Source organism: Fukomys damarensis, unplaced genomic scaffold (genome assembly GCF_012274545.1).
Source record: "Fukomys damarensis isolate Sample0158 unplaced genomic scaffold, DMR_v1.0_HiC HiC_scaffold_15, whole genome shotgun sequence".
Classification (NCBI taxonomy): domain Eukaryota; kingdom Metazoa; phylum Chordata; class Mammalia; order Rodentia; family Bathyergidae; genus Fukomys; species Fukomys damarensis.
The window spans coordinates 29,043,017-29,067,239 of NW_022900927.1; the positions used below are offsets into that span (position 1 = coordinate 29,043,017).

The 24,223-nt window shown below is 40.2% G+C and overlaps 1 long non-coding RNA gene across 1 annotated transcript; it reads right to left on the bottom strand.

The window, feature by feature from the left end:
* Positions 1 to 475: 475 nt before the first annotated feature.
* LOC104876485 lies at positions 476 to 24,211 on the bottom strand. Its single transcript, XR_784347.2, has 3 exons — positions 24,091 to 24,211; positions 17,633 to 17,753; positions 476 to 546 (listed from the first exon to the last, which is right to left on the bottom strand). It is a non-coding gene; the product is annotated as an uncharacterized LOC104876485 (long non-coding RNA).
* Positions 24,212 to 24,223: the final 12 nt, after the last annotated feature.

Sequence of the window (24,223 nt, forward strand, 5' to 3'; positions counted from 1 at the left end):
CTCTATCCTCCAAGTCTTCCTAGAAAAAGACCTCTCCTTCCACCCCTTCCAACTCACCCTGCGCTGCAGATTTTGTCTCATCTCCGTAGGAAACCTCAGCAGCAGGCCTTCTTGCCTCTCCAACTCCCAGCACAGCTTTGGTTTCATTGGTGCAAATTAATTATGTCTTGTCTCAATAAGCTTTAGAAGTAAATCAAAAATTTCAAGTTCTTTGAAAGAAAAAATGCTATGCAGCTCAGAAACATACTCCCACAATGTAAATCATATGTCACAATCCTGTTTAAAAGCCTTTGTCTCATTGTGATGCCTATGGAATAACAGTGCCACTTTATAAATTGATATTTCAAGATCCTTCACATTCTGACACCAGCCTCAAGTGCTTCCACCCCTCCAGCAGGGTCTCCAGCCTTCCCTTACTCGCTGTTCAGGAAATGTACTCTTGGTCATACTTTGCTTTATTTATTTTGGTTGTACTTTTATACAGCTTTTCTGGGAGGGGTCTTTTGAGAATGTTCCTCACTCTACTTCCAACCTCGATAGCTTCTTCTGCAATAATAAAAATATGTCATTCACACCATTATTTTAGTGATTAAATAATATTTCATAATTCAGTTTCTGGGTGTATTTCTTTCATTTTTTTTTAAGTCTACCTCCTCTTGCCATAATATAAAATACATGATAGCAGGAGCTTGGAAAATGTTTTCCACTTCTCTCTTGTGTAAGCCACTATTATTCTGAGACTCACAAAGCAATAGGATATGTATTGTAGTACAAGTAGAGAGATTTAATTCCAAATTGTGCAGAAAGCTGTTTGTCCTATCAGTGAACTCTTATTTAAAACAGAGTCTCTGTTTTATACTCTGGTAAAGCAATGAATCCAACAGCTCTCCCTTTTGGTTCTTCCTAATAATGAAACTGATGAATTTAAATAGGACCCTTACTTTTGTGTAACTTTTACACATTTCAGTTGATGAAACCTTGTTCGGTTTTTCCAATTCATACCAGGCAATGTTTACTTTAAAAAATAAAATAATATTTTTCTGGTAGTAAACTTCTGCAGAAACAAGTTGATGCTACTAAAATTGCTTCCAAACTGAAGAAACTGAAGTCTTGTACATAAGACTTATCTAAGAGATGGCATTGCCGAGTGTGGGATCATACCTGTGATCCAGCACTCAGAAGGCTGAGACAGGGGGATCACCCAGAGTTTGAGGCCAGCATGGGCTATGTATTAGACTCTGTCTCAAAAAAACCAAAATAAATAATAATAAAATCATATTAAAGTCTTCTTTTAAAAAAGAGACAGTGTTGATCTATAAAATAATTTAAGATTTAAATATGTCTTTTATAACTGGGAAATAATGGCTTATAAGTTTGATGAGAATTTTCACAAGCACCACTAATTATTGACATGTAGGCATTAATTGTATTTGTTATTGAGAATACTGATTAAAGTATTTTGTGAAGGGCAATAAGTATTATAAGTAAGCCAGTTAGACTAAAACATATCTTTGAGTCTTAGACTTTGGAGTTGGGTTATTTCCTGCAGCAGAAATACAGATATTTTTAAGTTACCATTGAGAGGAAATTGTATTCTTTCTTCCTGACCCCTAGTCTCCCTCCTGAAAAGTCCTAGTTTATGCAGAAAATGATGATATTGCCAAAGCAGCTACCACAGGGAAATTATGGTCTAGGCTGCTCAAGTGCCAGAAAAACGGTGAAATAATTTTATATGCCCTGATTTATTTCTAAATATTTTTCCCAAAATGGAGCATATTATGGAAATAAATATAGAACATTTTTACAGTCTAGTGTGTGGCAAAAATCCACTGAAATTTCGCTAAAACCGCTCTCTGGGGGCTGGGGATTTAGCTCAGTGGTTCCACCGCCTGCCTCGCAAGAGCAAGGTTCCAAGTTTGATCCCCGGTACCAAAAACAAATTAAAAAAAGCAAACAAACAAATGCTCACTGGACACTTAACTGTTGAATGTCTGCTATGTCACAGACCCTGTTCTAGGCAGCGGACCACAGATCCCAGGAATGAATCCCACTCTCAGCCTTTGAGGTTCGCGCAAAGTATGTAATACTGTTTCAAAGTTGACATTAAGCACTGGAATATATTATGAGAGCTACTCCTTCGTCTTTTACCTGCTTCCTAGAGTACACGTTTTGTCTCTTCCATTATGATAACAGGTTTTGATCCCAGTGTAACTGAAATATTCTCAATTTGTTTGCTGAGAGAAGGTAAATAGGTTTCACTTAATCCACTGATCAAAATATGCAGCTGGCTACATCAACCTGGTATTTAACCTCATCTTCAACTGGACTGGGACTCTGATTTCTATCTTGCTTAAAACAGATTTGAACGTCTTTAAATATATCATCTTATTTAGCTTTCTGAGACTAAAATGGAAAACACAGTTGAGCTGAACTCTCTGGGGAATCCTGAGCTGAGGCTTTAGTTTCGAGAACCACATTAAGGAGAGGAATTCCCCTGCCAGGCTCCGGACGGGCCCCCTTCAGCCACTTCGGAAATGGCTCCTGACCCTTTCCCAGATGATGCGGATTGGGCCTAGACCTCTAAAATATCTCCACATATTTTTTCTTTTATTGATAATCTCTTCTTTTATAATCTATTTGAGATGCTTGGTGTGTTTAACCATTAAAAACTCACTACAGAACAGGGCCCATGCTAGTGGACATTAACTCTGACGCAGGTTTCTAACTGGTGCTGACTTTGCATTTAGGTGTCCTATTGCTTTCTGTTCTTTCCCTTGTTTTGCTAAAACTCTGGCTGGGGTTGGTTACAGTTGCATCAAACTCCTTCTTACTGTGGGTTAGCTCTGCTGCTCATCTTGTCTTGATTCAAATTTTTGCTGTTTTCTTACTTGTGGATTCTTTTGTATTAATTTTTTAAAAACATTAAAATAGCATGAAGATATCACTCGCCTTCATTGCTGCATTGTTTAGCACCCACTGAATCTTACACCTAAGGAGAGTATAAATTCCCATTGCCCTAGTCCCGGACCTGATCATAACTTCCCTGTGTGTCAGTGGCTCTCACCACCAAGTACTGTATTTACTTCTAATTCACACTACACTTAGGTTGCATATCAGCCGCAACTCTCTGGGCTCAGCTGGTCTCCGCTCAACCTGGCTCCCTTGTCCTCTCTTTCTATAACTCAGGATGAAGGAATAGGTGTTCACTGGGGTATTCCAGACTCATGCCGGAGGGTCAGGACATGAAGAGAAATGACTGACACATTCTAGGAGGGATCACACCCGATCTTAAAACTTCTGTCCAGAAATGATGCCTCATCAATACTATTCATGTTCCAGTGGCCAAAGCAGTCACGGGGCCAAACCTGAGCTGCAAGGGATAGAGGTATACAGTGTCTTCTGAAAGAGAGAAAATAGTGGGATGAACAGTTCAGTTTATAACACTGTATCGGAGGGCTGCGGACTTAGCTCAGTGGCTCCGCCGCCAGCCTCGTGAGCACCAGGTCCCAAATTCGATCCCGGTACCAAAAAACGGAACAAAACAAAACAAAAAAACACTGTATTTGGCTGAAACTTGAACTCTAGAAGACAGAGCACTGAAGTCCTAGAAGCTAGGCAAAAACACTCTGAGCTCATGGCAGGGTTACCCTCACTGGGCCCCTTTAGCTGGGTCTAGCTACGAGACGTAGACCAGGTGATGTGCTCCTCGAAGGCAGAAGTTTAATAAGAGTTAGCATGCAGTTTACCTCATTCACTTTTTCCATCTGTGCCGGTTATGGGAACTAGGTCAAGGGAGACCTCAGTCAGCCTCCAGAATAATGAACAGACAGCCCTGACAAGGTGCACAGAGTGAGGAGGATCCAGTAAACAGGCCACTACTGTTGTGAAGTCTCTGCGATTCAAAGGCTGTTTGTTATCAAACAGCACAATTTAGCTTATCCTGACCAAACATTTGGCTTTCGGGGATGGTTCTCTTGTGAGTATCTGGCACTGGCATTTTTAGAAAACAAAAGAGAACCACTCTTTTCTGATAAGGAATGCAATGATTCTAATACTGAGTGAAAGTCAGATAAGAAACAACAGGTTTACATGCTGACAAAGTATCTCCTCATCGTATTCTTATTAATTACAAAGGGGGAAAAAAAGAAGCTTATAGGTAAGAAATCTGAGAGACACCAGCTTACCAAATGACCAATATATCATCAGTAATAACATATATATAGATAGATAGATATAGATACAGATGTCTCCTAATAGAAAGGTACATCATTTCTATAACAATCCAGACAAAAATTTTAGGGCAGAAATCTAATCCTGAAAAACACTAGAAAGAACCAAATTAAAGAACATTATAACTATCAGAGTCAAGAGCAGCCAGGATACAAATGAGTAAGAAGTATTTATGGAAACTCACGTGGATCAGATACTGCGTGTGACCGGGACTGATGTCCCACTGAACAAATGGTTCAGAGGTATCTCCCCCTATTGGAAAAATGAGTTTAAGCTACACCTCACAACATACACAAAATAAATTCCAGGGGAATTAAAGGTAAACATCTGCTAAGCCAAAGCATAAGCTACAAAGCCTTTAAGATATATAAGGCAAAATAACTTTATTACTTTGGACTGGGGAGAAGTTTCTTCTGAAATACACAAGGTGCAGAAGCCATGAGAGGAAAAGCTGATACGCTTGACAACATCAAAATGCACTATAAGAAGAGAAGAAAAAGCCAGCCACAGATACAGTTATAGAGAGACCATAATTCACAAAGAATTGGGATTGAAGAATACATGACTGTGATTCTAAAAGGAGAAAAACCAACCTAATAGAAAAATGAACAAAAGAAATTACTTACAGCCCAGAAGAAAAAGATAATAGAGGGTGGGAAGGGAGGGCAGGGACAAGGGGAAAAATGAGAACCAAGCCCTGTCATGTAAAGGTACAAGATCCCAATGATGAATGTACCTGTACTGTATACCTAAAATGTACCAATAAACTCAATGAGGAAAAAAAAAAAATTGGTCAAAAGTTAAAAAAAAAAAAAAAAAAGAAAAGAAAAGAAAAGATAATGGCCACAAATGTCAGTAGTAATCAGGAGTCTTTAATGACTGACAGGTCTACACATTGTGCCTGAGTTTGTCACCCAGAAGACCCTGAATTCAGACCACAAAGTCAGGCCCCGACAATACCCTGCTTCTTGCTACAAATTAATAATCTGAAAATACAATTTTTTCCTTAAGAAGTACAAAGTGGTATAAATTTCAATAAAAAAGAGAAGGAGGAGAAGAAGAAGAAACATTAAACTGGAAAGAAAACTCTGAGCCAAATATTTGCTTTTATGGAGCAAAAAAGGGAAATTTTACAATTCGGTACTTGTGTTACAGTAAAAGTACAAGCACCTCAGGATTATATTTCCCCTTTGTACTGAAGCATCTGACTCATGTTCAGGAAGTTTTCATTCATCCCAAATGTGTGTCTTCAAGGTGATTACAAACAAAATCAATTATTTCCTTTTGCAGACAGAAGCAGAGGAAATTGGCAGTGAGTCCTGGTGCAGACACAGTCAATCAAAATTGACAGCAACAACAGCTAATGATGAGGGAGTCTCTTAGAAACACCACGAAAGTCCATTCTCTGAACTGGCAAATCCTGAATGCGGCGCTTCTCCAGGGAGACAGCAAACACCAGCCTCCCCCGGTGCTCTGTTACCCACTTGTGATTGACGTGCTGCCTGACCAGCACAGGATGGGCTCTGGCTTTCTGTGATTAATGGCTGTGTTCATTCTCTCCTGTCCATTCACTTCACCTACCGACTGACACTTATAAATCACTGAAGATGCCCAGATCCCCTGAGAAGACGGGCACCACACAGCTAGGGGTGGCAGTGTGGCAAAACAGAAACTACGCTGACCAGGGACTCCAAGCACATTGGCTTGCCAAAGTCCAGTCACTTTTCTGGTACAAGTCACTTTTTGAATTGCAGGCTTCTCATTTGTAAAATGAGAGTGTGGGTTAAGCACCCAAGGAAGCGCCTAGCCCCAGAGTTTGTAATTCAGTAGATCTGGGACTGGACTAAGAATATGTATTTGTCCTCAGAAACTGAGGCCGAAGGATTGCTAGTTCAAGCCCAGGCTGGGCAACTTTCCAATTTAGTAAGATCCTGCCTCAAAATATAAAATAAAGAGGGCTGGAGATGTATCTCAGTGTGAAGTCCTTCAGACTCAGTCCCTAGTACTGTAAAAAAATTAAAGGCCGGGCGTGGTGGTTCAATTAAAAAAAATTACAAAATTTAACAATTAAAAAAAATAAATCACAGCTAGACTGAATTCCAGATCTGTAAAATCAGGTCTGCTTTTTTTTTTTTGAGTGCCACAGGTGATTCTGAATGCTTACCTATGGTCGAAACCTCTGTGGAGATTCCAATTTAAATCTGGTTAGGTTACCTTTGAGTAGATTTAGGTAGTGATGGAAAGGCCAGGTACAATTTGTATCCCCATTAAAATGTTTATTTTTTAAAAACATACATTGTAACATAAAATTCTATTTATATAAAATGCAAAAACTAATCTGGTGTTCAGAATCAAGTGAGTAGGGTCGGGATAGAAATGGAAGAGAACAAAGGTGAAATCAGGGTGACCCATAATACTCATTATATGTTTTACCCATTTCCTTAATATGTAGCAAATTATTTTCTTGTTTTGGGAGGGGATGGAAGGGTAATGGGAATCGAACTCAGGACTTTGAATTGCTAGACAGGTGTGGCAACACTGAGCTGCATCCCCAACCCTACAAGCTTTTTTTTTTTTGGTACTGGGGATTGAACTCAGGACCTTGGGCTCATGAGGCAGGCGGTGGAACCACTGAGCTAAATCCCCAGCCCAAGAATGACTTTTTTATTGTGTCCTGCAGTATAAAATGAATGCCTTTCATGGTGCAAGTTTGGACTCCTTCCACCAGAGGGCGCAAGACAACCGTGGAGAACAAGGTGGTTTTCCCGACTCTGCTTCCGCTATTTCTGATTGAGGAGCTAGAGGAGTGGAGGGCTAAAAGGAAAGGAAAAGCGTCTGGAGAGGTAGGTCTCTGGCGTGAGCTATCGTCCTCACACCGCGGCTTTAGAAACGCTGAAAAGAACACCCCGGCACTGCTACACACGTGTGTTTTTCCATCCTTTTTCTTTACAAGCGAATAATTCAATACTTGTGAACATTATCACGATAGCTTTGTTGTTGAAAGCTGTTTCAGTCCTAAGTGAACTGATTAGAAAGTAGAATTTTTTTGTTTTGTTTTGTTTTGTTTTGTTTGGTACCGGGAATCTAACTCGGGTCCTTGATCTTGTGAAGCAGGCGCCGGTACCACTGAGCTAAACTCCCCGGCCCCAGAGTATGTTCATTTTTTTAATGAAAAATGGGTTAGTATTATTGCAGCTTAATTGCAAAATTAGAAATGTAAAAAATAGGAAAGAGAAGCACACGCCTCTAATCTCAGATACTCCGAAGGCAGGATTATTTCACTTTATAGGCTAAATTGAGCCACTGAGCTACCGCCCCTATCTGAAAACACACTTTAAAAGGGGCTGGTGGGAAAGGTGAAAAAGCCTTGCCTAGCACGTGTGAGGCCTTGGGTTCGGCCCCAAATACTACTCCAAAAAGAGAGGGGAAAAGAGTCATGCTCAAATTTCTCAGAACTTTGATAGCTTTTAATTCTTGGCATAAAGAAGACAAATAGAATTACTTGTATTTTATTCAGTGTAAATTTTATCTTGTTACTCTAATTTAATAAATCCTACTTAGATATTCATAAAGACCCACGAGGGTCCCATTACAATTTCCCATGTGGCAGCGTCCTGAGTAGGACTGTCTATCCTCTATTGTCATCCAGACAACGGAAAGACAAACAGCCAATAAACATACGTAAACATGCTCATCCCTGCAAGTAACCAGGAAAATGCAAATTAAAAATTAAAAGGAGATGCCATTTTAGATTCATTATATTAGCAAAAATTTACAAGTCAAATTTGAGTTTATGAGGAAATTGGGTGCCTTCATGGACTGCTGAAGGAGTTTAAATTAGTAGAACCATGTTGCAAAGTAATTTAGCACCTATAATCAAGTTAATGATGCATATACCCTGCCACCCCACAATTCCACTCCCCTTAAGTGAAAATCTGGCTTCATATTAGACTCATTATCCCACTGGGTATCACTCTTACACCTGTACATAAGAAACAAATACAGAAATATTCATCGCAACATTATTTATAAGCAAAAAAATGGAAACAACATAATGTTTCTCAGTAGGAGGACAGAGAAATAAATTAGGGTAGAGTCATTCAGTAGAAAATTAATGAAGCTGTATAAGCTACAGGTATATGCAGCAACATGACTGAGTGGCCTTAATATAATTTCAAAACTTCGGCCAAGAACTCCTACAACGGCATTCCACATAGCAGTAAAAATGCATGAGCTAAACCTACATATAAATTTTGCCCTGGATTTCCAAGGCTACTATCTAAAAATTACTAAAAACTCAATGGCTTAAAACAACACAATTTTTTTTAATCTCACATTTTTAGAGATGAGAAGTCCAGAATACAACTCAGAGCACTGTGTTCTCAGGGCTGGGTGCCCTTTGGAAGGCCCTATGGGAGAATCTGTCTCCTGCCAGTTCCAGCCTCCAGAGGCCCTCACCTTCCTTGGTTTGTGGCCCCTTCCTTCATCTTGAAAGTCAGCAACTCCATCTCCAAGCTTGATTTTCTGTCTCCCTGTTACTTACCATAGGCTTAGTGTAGAGAAGGAAAGATTTTGTTGTTGTTGTCTTGTTTTTTAAGACAGGGTCTCACTACGTAGTTCAGACTGGCCTTAAACTCACTATGTAGCCCAGGCTAGCCTCAAACCCATGACAATCCTCTTGCCTCAGCCTACTGAATGCTGGAATTACGGTATACACTACCACACCTACCTTCCTCTGCCCTTTTAAACTCAGTGACCAAGACTGTAAAATAAAAGGATAGCAGGAGAAAAGAATACAAATTTTAGTTGACCTAAAAATTTTTATATGGCACAGGTAGAGGGGTGGTTGACAGATAAGAAAAACAAAATCTCCAAGGATTATAGGAAGGAGTATTAGCTTTCCCGTTGCTGGGACACAGTTCTCAACATGCCAATATAAAAGAGGAGAGGTTTAATTTGGCTCTAAGTTTCAGGAGATTTAGTCCGTGGTCAGCTGGCCCTAAGGACAAACATCATGGTGGAATGGTGTGATAGAGGAAAGCTGTTTAGTTCGTGGTGGCTGGGAAGCCTAGCAGGGGAACGGTGCCAGAGAGGAAGGGTCTGGGACCATCTATAGTACCTGTGTGATGCCTCCACGGCCCCCCAGACACATCCAGAAGTGTGCTTTACTAATCTCCTCAGTGGCTCCCAAGCCGATCAAGATGATGCAACTAAGTTTAACCACCACAGAAGGTGGACGTATTGGGAACACTGACAGCAGTCTGGGGAAAGGTAGGAAGGTTCGTTTATGTAAACTCTGTCTTCAGTAATTAGGGTCATTTCCTGGTAGGAAGAGACGGGGACAACTCCAGAAGCTCGGCCCTGTTTTCCAGCATATAGAAAGAGGACAGTGAACTCTTCCTGTGTTTTTCTCAATTGCCTTCATTTCCACATAATCCTCATACCCAAGTGATATCTATTGAACTTCATCACAGGCTTCAGAGATCAGGGTTCACAAAGGTTCAGAGGGGAGGAGAGTCTGACCAAAAAAATGTAGTGGATATAGAAGCAAAATCAGTGACAACTGCTGCCCTGCCGTGTAGAACTGCTGGGTCTTGGGGTATTGAAGAGTTAGTCTTTAGGAGATAAAGCTCAGTTATTTTCCAAGGTGAGTATATCAATTTATAGGCCTCCTTTATCCTTACTAATTGCTCCTTACTAATCTGAATTTTCTAATGAGTTAGCTGACTTTTTTGTTTTGTTTTGTTTTGTTTTGAGACAGGGTCTCACTGTGTAGCCCAGGCTGGCCTCAAATTTGTGGTGAACCTCCTGCCTCAGCCTCCCAAGTGCCACCACACCCGGCATTTTAGCTGATTTTTTTAAGGAGTGGGAAAGGTTTCTTCTGCCACTCAAGCCTTAGTGTTCTTGAAATTGTCCTTCCTGGCTAGTGCCAAAGGCAAAGTGTCAGTCAAATGTTGTCTTCATGTGTTTGAGTGCTTTTAACCATCTGAAATGCCACCCTCCACCTAACTCCCACCTGATCATCCTTCCCATGCTGCTTCCAGCTCGAATATCATTTCTCTGCAAAGGTCTTCGAAACCATCCCACCTGACATTTCCTGCCCGCCCACCACAGAAGCCTGCGGAGTTGGTCAGAATCACCTGCTCTGTGCTGGCTTCTTTGCTGGTGTGTCGCCTGCCTTGTGCAGTGGGCTGTAAGCGTCTAGAAGGCAGCGGCACACTGTGTCTGTTTTATTCATCTACAGATGCCCAGCATTCAGCACAGTGTGTGACACCCAGTGAGATCTCCATAAAGTTTACTAAATAAATGAATGGGTGAATGAATTTTCCACAGACTGTGACACACATTGTCCCTGATTGGTCGAGGAAGAGTGTTACTGGTATTTTCATGAGTTCAAAGGTTATTAGGGCTTTGGACTTCATTTCCAGCTTGGCCAGTAAAAAACAATCCTGGAACACCCTTTAGATTACCACCAACTCCTCTTTTTATTCCATTTCTCCCTCTTAAAAACATATTTCTTTGTTTTATTTTGTTGTTGTTTTTGTTTTTGAGATAGGGTCTTGCTTTGTAGTTCAGGCTGGCCTTGCACTCACTATGGAGCGCAGGCTGGCCTCAAACTTGCAGTAACCCTCCTGCCTCAGCCTCCGAAGTGCTAGGATTATAGATAGGCATGCGCCACCATGCGTGGCTGTTTATACTTCTTATGTGAAAGGATCAATTCTGAGAAAAATGGGTCACTTGGCAGCGCTGCAAGTGAAAGCAAAAAGCTCCTCTTTGGTTTTCCCCCATCATCAGCTCCAAGTTTGCAGGCAGCTCTGCTGGACTGTTGGGATCACACAGCAGTCAGAGCTAAGAGAAATTGCCCCTAAATCCTCTGGTGCCGTAAGTTGCAGACCTCGGTGAGGCACAAGACCCAGGATGCCTCTCTCAAAGCAATGCCCAGCAGACAGCTGGTTTTTCTCATTGTACTGGTAGTTAGAGTTTCCGGGAATCTTAGGAGAGGCACCTCCTGGTTGCCTTGTCTAAGTTTCTCCAGTGTGCTGTCATCCTGAACCCGCATTATTACAGCATCACATTCCTGTGACACAGAGAAGAAATCAGTGCTGGGCACAGCATTCACTGCATCTTTTTATCGTATCTCATATGAACACAAAGTGGACTTTCCGAACTGCTTCAGAACGTGGCAAGAATGAGGGGCCAAGTGTGTCTGAAGCAAGTGGGAGGATTTTATGGGAGATTAATGTCGATGCGTCTTACTGTAATATCATTTTTTTAATTTAAATGCACGTTTGTTTTGTTTCTTTTCATCCAGGGTCTCGCTAAGTAGTTCAGACTAGTCTTCAACTCACTGTGTAGCCCAGGCTGGCCTTGAACTCGTGGTAATCCTCCTGTCTCAGTCTCCTAGGCGCTGGGATTACAGGCGTGTGCCACCAGGTCAGCCCTACACTATATATTTTATCAGTCCTATAGCCAATAGCAGTGGTTAAGTATTAGACTTAGTAGGTGGGACTGTCTTGGTTCTGAGTCCAGCTTTGCTGCTTATGAGGAATCTGTCCTTGAGAAAGACTTGTGTTCATCTATACTTTCATGTCATCTAGCTGGGTATGGTGGTACATACTTGTAACCCCAGCACTTTGGGAGGCTGAAGCAGGAGGATCATAAGTTCAAGCCTAGCTTGGGCAACCTAATGATTTTGCAAGACTCTGTCTCAAAATGAAAAAAAAAAAAATTAAAGGCTGGGGATGTAGCTCTGTGGAAGACTCTGAGTTCAATATCTAGTACCACAAATAATAATAATAATAATAATAATAATAATAATTAATAATGATGATGATGATAATAATGATCAGAGATTAACCACAGGTTTTTTATTCCATACTGAATATCCAGAGTCATCAGAGAGACAAAGCAATGTAGATAGAGCTGGCAGCAGAGAAAGGCCAGTTGGAGAGTATTTCGGCCAAACTTCTCAAGGCCCTGAGTCTCACCTCTTTGGGTGATGACTTGCTTTGCCCCTTCATCCTGCTCTGTGACCTCTGGTACTAATCCCAGTTTCTGGCCATCCCATCTTGGGTAAAGGATGGAACTAGACACCCCACCTTCACCCAGATAGCCTGCCCTGGCTTTATGCAAGTCAACTGGAACTAGCAGCCAGCCATGGCTCGCACTTTCTTTCACTCTTTTCTTTTCTTGATTACAGATGTGTACCACCCTGCCTTCCAGATTAAGTTTGAAGAGTACATTTGCAGCTGAATGGATATTGAAGGGTCTGCTGTCCTCTGGGAACCCTCACAGATCACACAGGACCTGTAAAGCAGCCTGGAATCCCTGCCTCTGGCTCACTCAGATTCTTTTCTGCCTTTACAAGTCATTCTATATATATTCCTTCTGTCAATTCAGAGATGGGAGGAGGACAAAGAAGTAAGGTGAAGAGCTGAGCTCCAAGCCCAAATCTTTGCTCCCACTCCCAGGACTCTTTCCTCTACTCCTCAGTTGCCTCTGACTTAGTCAGTCTTGCTCTCAGCATCTTCCAATTAAAGATATTCCAGCTGGGATGTGTTAATCTTACTTTCATCCTTATATTCCTTCTGTCAATTCAGAGATGGGAGGAGGACAAAGAAGTAAGGTGAAGAGCTGAGCTCCAAGCCCAAATCTTTGCTCCCACTCCCAGGACTCTTTCCTCTACTCCTCAGTTGCCTCTGACTTAGTCAGTCTTGCTCTCAGCATCTTCCAATTAAAGATATTCCAGCTGGGATGTGTTAATCTTACTTTCATCCTGCACATCATAGCTTTTACTCATGTTCATCATTCTTCATTTTAACATATTAACTAAATAAAAAAAAATTTTTTTTTTTTTTTTTGGTACTGGGGATAGAACTCGGGTCCTTGTGTTTGCAAGGCAGGTGGTGGAACCACTGAGCTAAATCCCCAAGCCAACTTCATCAAAATTAATTAAGAGAAAGACACTAGGAAGATGACAGGATAGGAGACCCTCTCCTCACCTAGAAAATATGTGCACTGGCAGAATCTGACAACTTTGTCCTAAACCACTCATGAAAATTAACTTGAAAAAATGGGGGGCGCGGGTTGGACATGGTGGTGCACACTGGTAATCTCAGCACTCGGGAGGCTGAGGCAAAAGGACTGCTGTGAATTCGAGGCCAGCTTGGGCTATGTAGCAAGACCTGGTCTCAAAAACAAAATTGCAAATCATCTATTTGATCAGAGGTTAATGTCCAAAATATATAAGAAACTCAATCGTAAAATAACAAAACCAAATAGCCCAATTACAAAATGGACCACGAAACTGAATAAACATTTGTTCAAAGAATACATACAAAAGCAGGGTACCAGGATGACCAACGTACAATCAACAAAGGTGCTGGCCAGTGCAAGCCACTGATCTTTATTAGTAATCAGTTGGGGTAAAGGTGAGCTCTGTGCAAGGGCAGGACGATGTGCGAGGATGTGTAGTCCTGTGGTTTCTATGGAAATTAATGTAAGCAAGCCTCATACAGGATAAGACAAACTACTCTCAAATTAGGACCAGAATAGACAAAATAGATGGTTGTAATTAAAACATTGTCCATCTAGTTAAGAAGGTTTTAGCTGTGAGAAGGGAATTTCGGAGTTACTCAGACCTCAGCACAGAGGCTTCAGCCAGACTCACTTCTATAAACAAGCCAACTCTTGTTTAACTATGGGGTTAATTCTTTAAGCCTGCACTGCTAACAGCCTGCTTTGGGGCGCAATCAGTATAGTGGTCTCCCTCACAAACAGACACCTGTTATATGAAAGGATACTGAACATCATTAATCATCAGAGAAATGCAAATCAAAATTACAATAAGACATCAGGAATACCTTTTAGGATAGCTATTGTAGAAAAGACAAGAGCCAGGTGTTGTGGTGTATGCCTGTAATCCCAGCACTGGGGAGGCTGAGGCAGGAAGGTTGCCTCAAGTTTGAGGTCAGTCTGGAATACATGGTGAGTTCAAGGACAGACAACTACATAGAGAAACCCTGTCTCAAAAAACAAAACAAAACAAAACAAATCTATGATACCACTTATATGTAGAATCAAAAAAATTTAAGTCATAGAAACAATATAATGGCTATTGCCAGGTGGCTGAGCATATATGAAATGGGGAGATGCTGGTAAATGTGCGCAAGCCTTACCTGGATGAAGGTATTCCAGGGATCCAATATGCAGGATGGAGATTATAATCAGTAAGTGTAAACTTGAAATGTGCTAGGGAGGATCTTAAATGTATCATGACGCTCCAGAAGTAACTGTGAGGTGATGGATGTATCAAACCAATTTGATTATATTATCTTCTCATAATGTCTATGTCTACTACATCCAAGGATTTTTTTTTTTAGCTTTCTGTTTATTTGTTTGTTTTTTGGTACCAGGGATTGAACTCAGGACCTTGTGCTTGGAGGGCAGGCAGTGGAAGCACTGAGCTAAATTCCCGACCCTACAATATCAAAGTATCGATACTCTGACTTATAGAAGGCTTATATTCCAAATACCATCATAAATAAAGTAAAACACACATTTAGTGACCTAACGTAATGAACATCACAGGTAAGCCTTGCCTGCTTTAATATGCTCAGAACCCTTACATTAGCCTGCAGTGGTCAAATGCATCTCACATAAAGCCTATTTTATATTCAAAACAAAATTTTGCATAGGTCATTATAATTAAAAACTGTACTTAAAGTGAAAGTAAATTTATTATGTAGGTTTATTTTTGTAACATCATCAAGTCCAAAAATGGCAAGTCAAGCCATCAAAAATCAGGCCTGTCTGTATATGATATAAAATAGTTCACAGTATATCGATGTGTATATAGACCATATTCCAGTGTGTATGTATAAACACAACTGTATTATCTAACATGTACAACGCACAGTCAGTTCTCCCTCAGTAAAGCTGGAAAGATCATCTGTGAGATCTAACTGTCTGGACTTGAGCATTATCAAGGCTGTGGCTTCCTGGAGAGAAGTTACTGCAGTTACTGTGGTCAACTCCAGCTCTGTCCCCCACATTCCACCCTTTTGCCACGTGTAAAAGGAGGCTCTTCTCCCAATACTGGAGACCTGTGCTCTGCTTTCTGATTGCTGCTTCTGGTCACAAAGGTGCAGACACAGAGATGTAAGAGATGTCAGCCACTGTTGCTGTGCTTCCTCGATTCTTAAGGCTGCCCTGCTTAGCTGAGGTGACTTCCAGTGGATTGAAGGGACCTGTGCCTTTCAGCCCATACCCTTTCATTTGTTCAGCTTTTGGGAGGTAGGCATTAAACACCAGGACATTCAAAGGAGGCTATTTATATGAGAAAGACTAAATGTGATCGTGCACTCGAAGGTGATGTAGCATTTACATAGCAGCTTTATCCTCAACACAGAGGCAGCCTACAACAAGCGAAAAATTAAAACAGTGAATTGAAGCAATAAGGATAACAAAAAATAGCAAACCCTGGGGAAGGAGGTGTCAAGGCCAGAGGGCTGGAGGGAGGTCCAATCAGACAAGGTTCCCAAAGGAAGGAGAAGTGTGGAGGAGACATCACCAAAACGAAGGCACCAACCTTAATTCCCAGCATCAGGGTAGCAGCAACGAGAGCATCATGAGAGCTGGCGCCGCAGCTGCAGAGCTCAATAGCTGTGCATCTTCAACAGCTTTTTGGAGACATGGGAAGACAAAACAGCTGCACGCGTTTCCATAGCCAGTGGTATGCATGTGGTAGTCCGTGCTGATTGATTTATTATGAGTCTGTTGTGTGCCTGCACTAAATGACAAAGTTGTGTCCTCAGGTGCCCTCTGACATCCTTAGATGCCTGGGCTTTGACACATCTCACAGTGGCCACCTACAGGAGCACAGTATGATTTCTGGAGTGCTCACATTATTAGATTCAAGTATCCAGTTTTTCAACAACAATAACAAAATCGCAAGGCATACAAAGACACATGAAAGTATGGCCATTCATGAGAGAAAAAAAAATCACCAGAAACTGTCTGTGAAAAAGACACGACAGCACATCTACCAGACAAAGATTTTTAAACAACTATCTTAAAGATGCTCAAAGAAACAAAAGAAAGATGTATAGAAAGTCAAGAAACAATGTATGAACAAATGGAAATACCAATAAAGAGATTTAAAACAAACTAAAAAACCAAAACAAAATTCTGGAGGTGAAATTACAATAACAGAAATCAAAAATTCACTAAAGAGACTCAATTCAGATGAGCAATTAGAAGAATCAGCAAATGTGAAGATTATATAATGGAAAGTATTGAGGCTGAGAAACAAACAAAAAAGAAAGTTCAGGAAAAACAAACAGCCTGTGAAACACTATTAAAAACCAATACATATATCATGGGAGCTCCAAGAGAAGAAGAGACAGAGAAAGGCAAAGAAAGAACACTCAAAACACAATGGTTGAAAATATGTCTATTCAAGTCCTTTGCAATAGGCAACAAAAGAAAGAAGACAAATAAGACTTCATACAAATGTTAAAATGTGTGTATCAAAAAACACTCTCAATGCAGTAAAAAAGTATATATATACACACGCACACATTGTATATATACGATATATGTACACATTGTATATATATACATTTTATACACACACATACACACACATTCAGATTACAAAAATGACCTAAAATTCAACAAGAATGAAATGAACACGTGACTCAAAAGTGGGTAAAAGAATTAAACATATATTTTTCTAAGAAGATATACAAATGACATAAACACATGAAATGACAGACATTGTTAGAAGAAGGAAAATGCAAGTCCAAGCTACCTATATTATTTCATAGCTACTGGGATGGCTTCTAATAAATAAACACATGTACACACACAAATAGTAAGTGCTGGTAAGAATGTGAAGAAACTGGAGCCCTGTGCACTGTTGGTAGAAATGTAAAATATGAACACTATGGAAAATAGTATGGTAGGTACTCAAAGAAGTTGCCTAGATTGTGCTGAAACTTGTGCTCCTGCCTCACTCTCCCAAACAGGTGGGATTACGGGCATGCAGCACCACACCCAGTTCCACAGCTGAGTTTTAAAATTTTTTGGTTTAATTTTTTTTTTTTATTTTTTTTTTTTTTTTTTTTTTTTTTTTTTTTTTTGAGACAGAGTCTTGCTTTGTAGCCCAGTCTGGCCTTATACTTATGGAAATCCTCCTGCCTCAGCCTCCCAACTACTGAGATTACAGGCATGCAGCACCCTGCCAAGTGTTGAGAAGCCTGGCAAAAGGATGGGGTCAGGTAGTGATGGTGTGTGTGTTCGTATCCATTCAGAACCCAGATTTGGTATAAGGATTATTTCATGTTGAAGACATTTGCAATTCAATACATGGAGAAAGAAACTTCAGAATTTCCCTTACCTGACTAGAAGCAGCAACTTCTGGGAAATGAAGCTGCCCAGAATTCCTTCTCCAGAGGCTGGGGATTTAGCTCAGTAGTTCTGCTGGCTGCCTTGCAAGCGCAAGGTCTGGAGTTCAATCCCTGGTGCCAAAAGGAAAAAAAAAAAAAATCCATTCTCCAAGGTAGTTTCATGGCCATAAAGAGGTAGGAAAGACTACTTGTTCTTGCCACACCAAATATGACCACAAACTGCATTTTGTCATTTTAATTCACACACTGCCAGGGAATGCACCTCCCAGGACAGAGGAGTTTTCCTCCCTGCATGTTTGAGGCGGAGGAATGGCACGTGCAGCAGCAGTGTGAAGGGTGAGGGAGTGGCGGGATGCATGTAGGGAGCAGAGTTCAGTGTGACGGAAACAAAGGCAGGAGGGGTTGAGGCCAGAGATGACGCTGTGTTACTTAAGGACACTGTCTTCAGATTAAATTTCTACCACTTTAACACCTCACAACGGAGATGAAATTTCAATATTTAAACCATTTGGGGACATTCATGCAATATCCAAACCAGCATATGGGAACACTTTATATTCTATAAACTGTCTTTTAGCATAGTAAATGAAATGTTATAAAGCATTTATTATAAAAAGGAGGAATTAAGGCAGTGAAACTATTCTGTATGTTACTGTCTTGGTGAATGTATGTTATTTTACATTGGCCAAAATTGATGGCATGTACAACACAGAGTGACCACTAATATAAACTATGGGCTTCAGTCAATTAAAAGACATCCATACAGCTCATCAGTTGTAGCCAGTGTACCACACAATTGCACACAATGTTAAGGACAGGAGAAGCGGCTGGAGTGAGGGTGCCTATAGGAACTCTGTACTTTCTTCCTAATTTTTCTGTAAACTTAAAACTTCTCCCAAAATGAATTAATAAAAATTTATAGAGAAGGTGTTGGTTCTGACTGGTTTGAGTGTTGCTGTTTTGAGAAAAACTGAGTTCATAAAAATGCAAATGTACACCAAAAAATTAGATTGGATGATAATTGTTTTCCAAAAACAATTCTTCGCTTCACAAAAAGTGATATGTTGGGATTCTTCTAAATAGAAAATGGCTCTAATATATTTAAATAGGACTGTATTTACCAACCTGAGATTTCCCTTGTGCCCTCACTAGTCAGGAGCAGAGACCTCTGTGGAAAATGAGGAATACCCAAACTTTTGTCTCTGAGGAAAATGAGACAGTTCAAAATGTCTGCTGCCAAACACTGGTGAGAAAAGGGAGAGATCTGTCACGATTTCCTCAGATGCAAGCGTTACAGATACATGTATTCCTTGATACGATAAATCTTTTTTTAGTTTGTTATATAACAAATCCATCTTTAATTTTGACAGTCGAATTGCAGTTGACATTTCTTGCCTAATTTCTGCTATTTTTCTCTGAGTAATAATGCCACTTTTGAAATAAGTGATGAGATTTAATAGTTCCGTCAGGACGGGCTCATTGAATATTCATATTCTGCTTATTTTGTGCAGCAGCAGCATAGGAAGTCATAGTAGGATTTCAAAAGTAGGAAATAGTAGCTGTGATGAGAAGGCTGTTATGTGTGGGTGTGTGGAAGTTATGAATACGAGAGTAAAAAAAGCAAATTCTGTTTTAATAATGATTTGTGCAAAATGGAAACAGGTGATTTTGAAGAGACGGCTAAAAATATATAGCAGCTTTTATTCAAAGAAAATTAAAGAGCTTAAAATCCTGATTGATTTTAGCTTTATGTACTTCTATTGAAAATCAAAGGTGAGTTTTTTGGGAGAGAGGGGAGCTAAATTATGCAGATGAAAATTTAGGAATAATCTCTATTTTATTATTCTCATTTGCCATCCCCCGACCCCTGTGACGTTTTGTTTCCTTGCCCCTTTCTCTTCTGTCCTTTCTTTCCTCCTGCACTGATCCACCCAGGGCTTCAGCTAAATCCACCTTTATTGTTCCATTCTGTCCTCTTCCCTGCCAGGAAAAGTGTTTCAGAATGAAATTGGCAAGATATTTTGACAGCTTGTCTTTACTACTCTGCTGCCAAAAAAAAAAAAAAGTGAAAATCGTTATTTATATGGTCCATTTCAACAAGCTGCCTTTAAATTGTGGTCCAAGTGTCTTTTAAAACAATAATTAATATTTCTTGATTGACCACCTGGCCAACAACATTAGCTTAATCCAATCTGTGAGGGAATGGGATTTCCCCAGAATTGGGCAGGGTTCAACCGAGCCTGCATTTGCATATCCCAAAGTGGGTTTTATTGTTGCATTTTGTTGACAACATTCAGAGTTTTGGGCTCATAGTATTGAGCTGAACCATATAACATTGCCATTTTTATGTAAAAAAAAAAAACAAACCAAATATCAGCAATGTCATACAGTTCAACCTAATAATATTTGTTGATTAGAATTGAACTGACATACAAATCATTCTATAAAAAAATTGAAGTGGCATATAGGAAGTGCAGAAATAGAGTAAACTAATAAACTATTTTTTAAAAAACCCTTAACCAAAAATATTCTCAACTAAAGCTGCAAAGGCCAATAAGAAGATAAATAGGAGCTGATCAATATGCTATAGTCCTCCATGATTGCAATGATTTTGTCTTAGCTTTCTGCACCAAAATAATGATAATGACAACGATTAACATTATTTAGCACTTATTATGTACTGGCCTTGGTGCTAAATGCTTGATGTGGACTTTGTACATAATCCCTACTGCAAAACTATTATGTCTTCATCTTACAGAAGAAAAAGTTAAAACAACTTTTTTTAATCTTTGAGAAAATAGTCCCATTTCCTAGAGACACATTAAACTGAAAAACATTCTTGACATTATCCTCAATGTTACTTGGATAACTGTAGCAAATATTTTATAAGAATATTCTTTTAATATCTCTTAGCCTTGAGTGAAGATTTTCATGCATAAGATCTCCTGGAGACTTCTCACTCCCCCAGAATTTGGACCCTCTGGTCCCCCTGGTCCTCAAAATATGGTTTTTGTGACAGGATTCTTGACATAGTCAATGAGATTATTAGAAATGTAGAATTTTAGGCCTCATTCCAGAAGAATCAGAAATACATTTTATCGAGATCCCCAGGTGATTTATATGTACATTAAAGTTGAGAGATGTTACTGAAGTGTGAAGTAGGTGCCCTGTGATTAAATTTTAAACACACTCCTGAAGTGATTTTGATATAGGTGACCAATGAAAATATAATGCCTTAAAAAACATTGTCTCAGGCATGATACTAAGATGCAATCCACTGAAATCATGATTGCAAAGTCATCTGAGAAGCCAGGGTGGTCACAGAATCCAGATGATAGAAGATGTGTGTGGGGAGCATTCTGTGCTCTGATGTGTGGCTGGGTCCCAGAATAAAATCTAGGATATTGGCAGGGCTTCATTTAAGTTAAAAAAAAAAAATCCCATGAGCAGAGAAGAAAATGTCCTTTAAGTTACAGGGTGGCCCACCTCAGATATGAAATTCTTTGAAGTCAAAACTATATAGCTAAAAAATCTTTGAGAGTGTGGCATTGACTCCTTAATATGACTAATGTTTAACTTTTAAAAAAAATAATTTCAGGGCAGGGGGTTTAGCTCAGTGGTGCACCCACCTGCCTCAAAAGTACAAGGTCTTGAATTCAATCTCCGGTACCAAAAAATAAATTAATAATAATAATAATAATAATTTAAATTACCACTGAGTCAAGTTTATGCTGCAGTAAGGGATATGACTTTTTTTTGTGTTTATAAGAACCCCAGTTCATGCTTATACTTACTGCCAGGGAATATTGTTCAGATGGTAAATTAAAGATGGCTCTCAAAGGACAATGCTAAATAACAGGGTAGATTAATATGTAGAAGGAATCTCATCATCGAGCATATTTCTTACAACCTGCTGCCAGGAAGTGGGAGCATGGCGGGGAGGAGGATGGGGGTAGGAGGACCCTTATTTTATAGCTAAGAAAAGAGCTGCCACCAGGTGGAGCAGAGTCATAGAAAATCTGTGCCAAAATCAGAATCCTGGTTCTCTCTCAAACATGGGTCACCCTGGCTTCCTGGATTTTGTCACAGACATTCTCTGTCTCTAAATTTGTGACATAAGGTAGGCTCTGAGATATGGGAAAGATAACGAGAACTTGAAAAAATGAAACTGTGAAAAGAACAAGTGACTTGCTAATTCCACCGAATGGCTGGATCAGAAAAGGGATCTACAAACCAAAAAATCCAATCACATTTTACTCCATGTGAACCTACAGCACAGGTTAAGGGAATCATAAGTCCATAGGAAACACAATGGAAAACTGAGAACAGTTCCCAATTTGAAGGCAGATGTGAACTGGAAATCTGGCCTCGCCGAGCCTTAAGACATTCACTGAACTTTTTAAGACTCCGGAAGCTCATTGTAAAATGAGAACCATGGTGTGTACCTTGAAGCGTTTTTGTGAGGATACATGTAAATGCTTACCTGAGTCGGTAAATGGCCAATCTGCAACAAGAATAAAATGTTGGCTTGCCTAATATTAATGCATTAACATTCAACACATTTTATTGACTATTCATGATGAAATAAAAGAATTAAAACTTTGTATCTGGTTTTAAATTTCATTCCATTAAAGATGATTAAAATTGATATTATAGCAATAAAGATAACGAGCATTTATTTACTTGACATGTGTAATAAACTGTAAGCACTTTTTTTTTGAGATGGGGTCTCGGTGTTACTCAGTTTGGTCTTTGGTGTCAGCCTTCCTCAAGTTGGGAATACACTGCTCAGCTATAGTCCCTGCTGTAAGCACTTAAAATGAGTTATCTCAGCATGTGCTTATCCCACTCCCAGGAGCTAAGAACTAACCCATTTTACAGATGAGGAGAATGAGCAGCGGTGCTTGGATGAACTGCTGTCTCTGGGACTTTTTTGCTTCACACTGGCTTAGGTATAGACTCCACCAACAATTCATTTCTAGGGGCTGCAAACTGCTTCCACATTGCACTTACTTGGTACAAACAGAAAATAAATCCCAATAGCACCCTGGATGATATGTATCACATTTAGATTTGAATAAATCTCATTTAGATTTGACTACAGTTACCACCTAAGTGGGTTGGCTGCCTCTGGTCTTCTCTTTCCTCCTGGCCAACCCATCCTTTCACACTGCCAACAGTTATCTTTATACAACACAAATCTGACCATGACACTTCTCCACTTAAAAGGCTCCCTGCTGTCTGCAGAACTCTGGCCAAGAGCTCAGCATGGCCCAGGAGGCCTCTCCCAGCTGGGCCCGACCTTCCTTCCCAGCCTGTGCTCTAAACATTCTGGTTCTTCACTGTCTGCTCTTAGGTAAGACACCTCCACAAGCAATGAGGGCAGCCCTGAGGGCAGCAGTATAAACTGACTAGTATGAAGGAAAAACTCAAAAATGGTTGGAATTTTCCCCTTACATTCTACTCTTGGTATAAAATAAAAAGACACGCTAAAATTAAAACTTTAAAAGATTTGCAGTTAAAAATGCCCACACTCTAGCAGTTGATATATACACACAATTTAAAAATAATTTTTCACCTTCTCTCAGGTCTGGTATTTGGGTGGAAGATATCTGTAACGGTATTTGTTGTTCCTTAGAGTAAAACAAATGGTTCTTTCCCCTGGATTGTATTCCTTTTCCTCCCCAAAGAAGTATTCATCTTCTGTATTTAGGTGTGTGGTCAGTGTAGAACCACTCACCTAGCATTCGCCAGGTCTTGGGTTTGATCTCCAGCACCACAAAACAAATCCACTTAAACCTTGTTCAGTTACCACTCTGGGGAATCCTTATTCCCCGGGCCCCTTATGCAGGCTAATTTTCCCTCCCCAGGTCTCCCAAAGCTCTGCATTTGGTTATAAGACAGATTCTCTCATATAGCATTATTGCACTGCCTGGAATTATTTATTCATAATTAGATATATTTATACAACATTAGATCGTACAACAACATTAGAGCAAGTCTCTCATCTCTGAAACCCTAGTTCTTAGATTGGTGTTTTGCGCACAGTAAGAATTGCACAGTTCCTCACTGGAGGCATGAATGAATGATCAAAGTCTAAAAGTATTCCCTTCAGATCTCTCAGGGAAAACATGCCGGTACTGGACACGCCTTTGGACACCTCGCTTTTATAAATTAGGACCATAATATTTGAAAAGTGATTTGGAAGGAGCCGAGAAAGGTTCCAAGCGGTAAACATTTCTGTAAAAAGGCTAGTAATACGCTAAGTGTGACTGGCTCCTACAGCACGCCTTTCCCGCCATCCCACTTCTGTGTACTTCGAGGATGGCGAGGATATAGTGTTCGAGATGGGTGTTTTTCTCCACCTTGATGGAAGAGCTTCGACCTGCCTAGATTTTCAACAGCCAAGTCAGCCACAATTCAGTTCAGTTTCCCTCCCGGATCTAACCTCTTGAAGAGGACTTCCCGACTGGATTTAGGAAAGAGGCCGAAGCCTGCCTCCCCTCGGAAAGGGGGTTTCCAGAAGCTGGAGCCGCGGGTCCCGGCCCAGCTGAGCGAGGCGCAGGGCACCGCCCACGGCC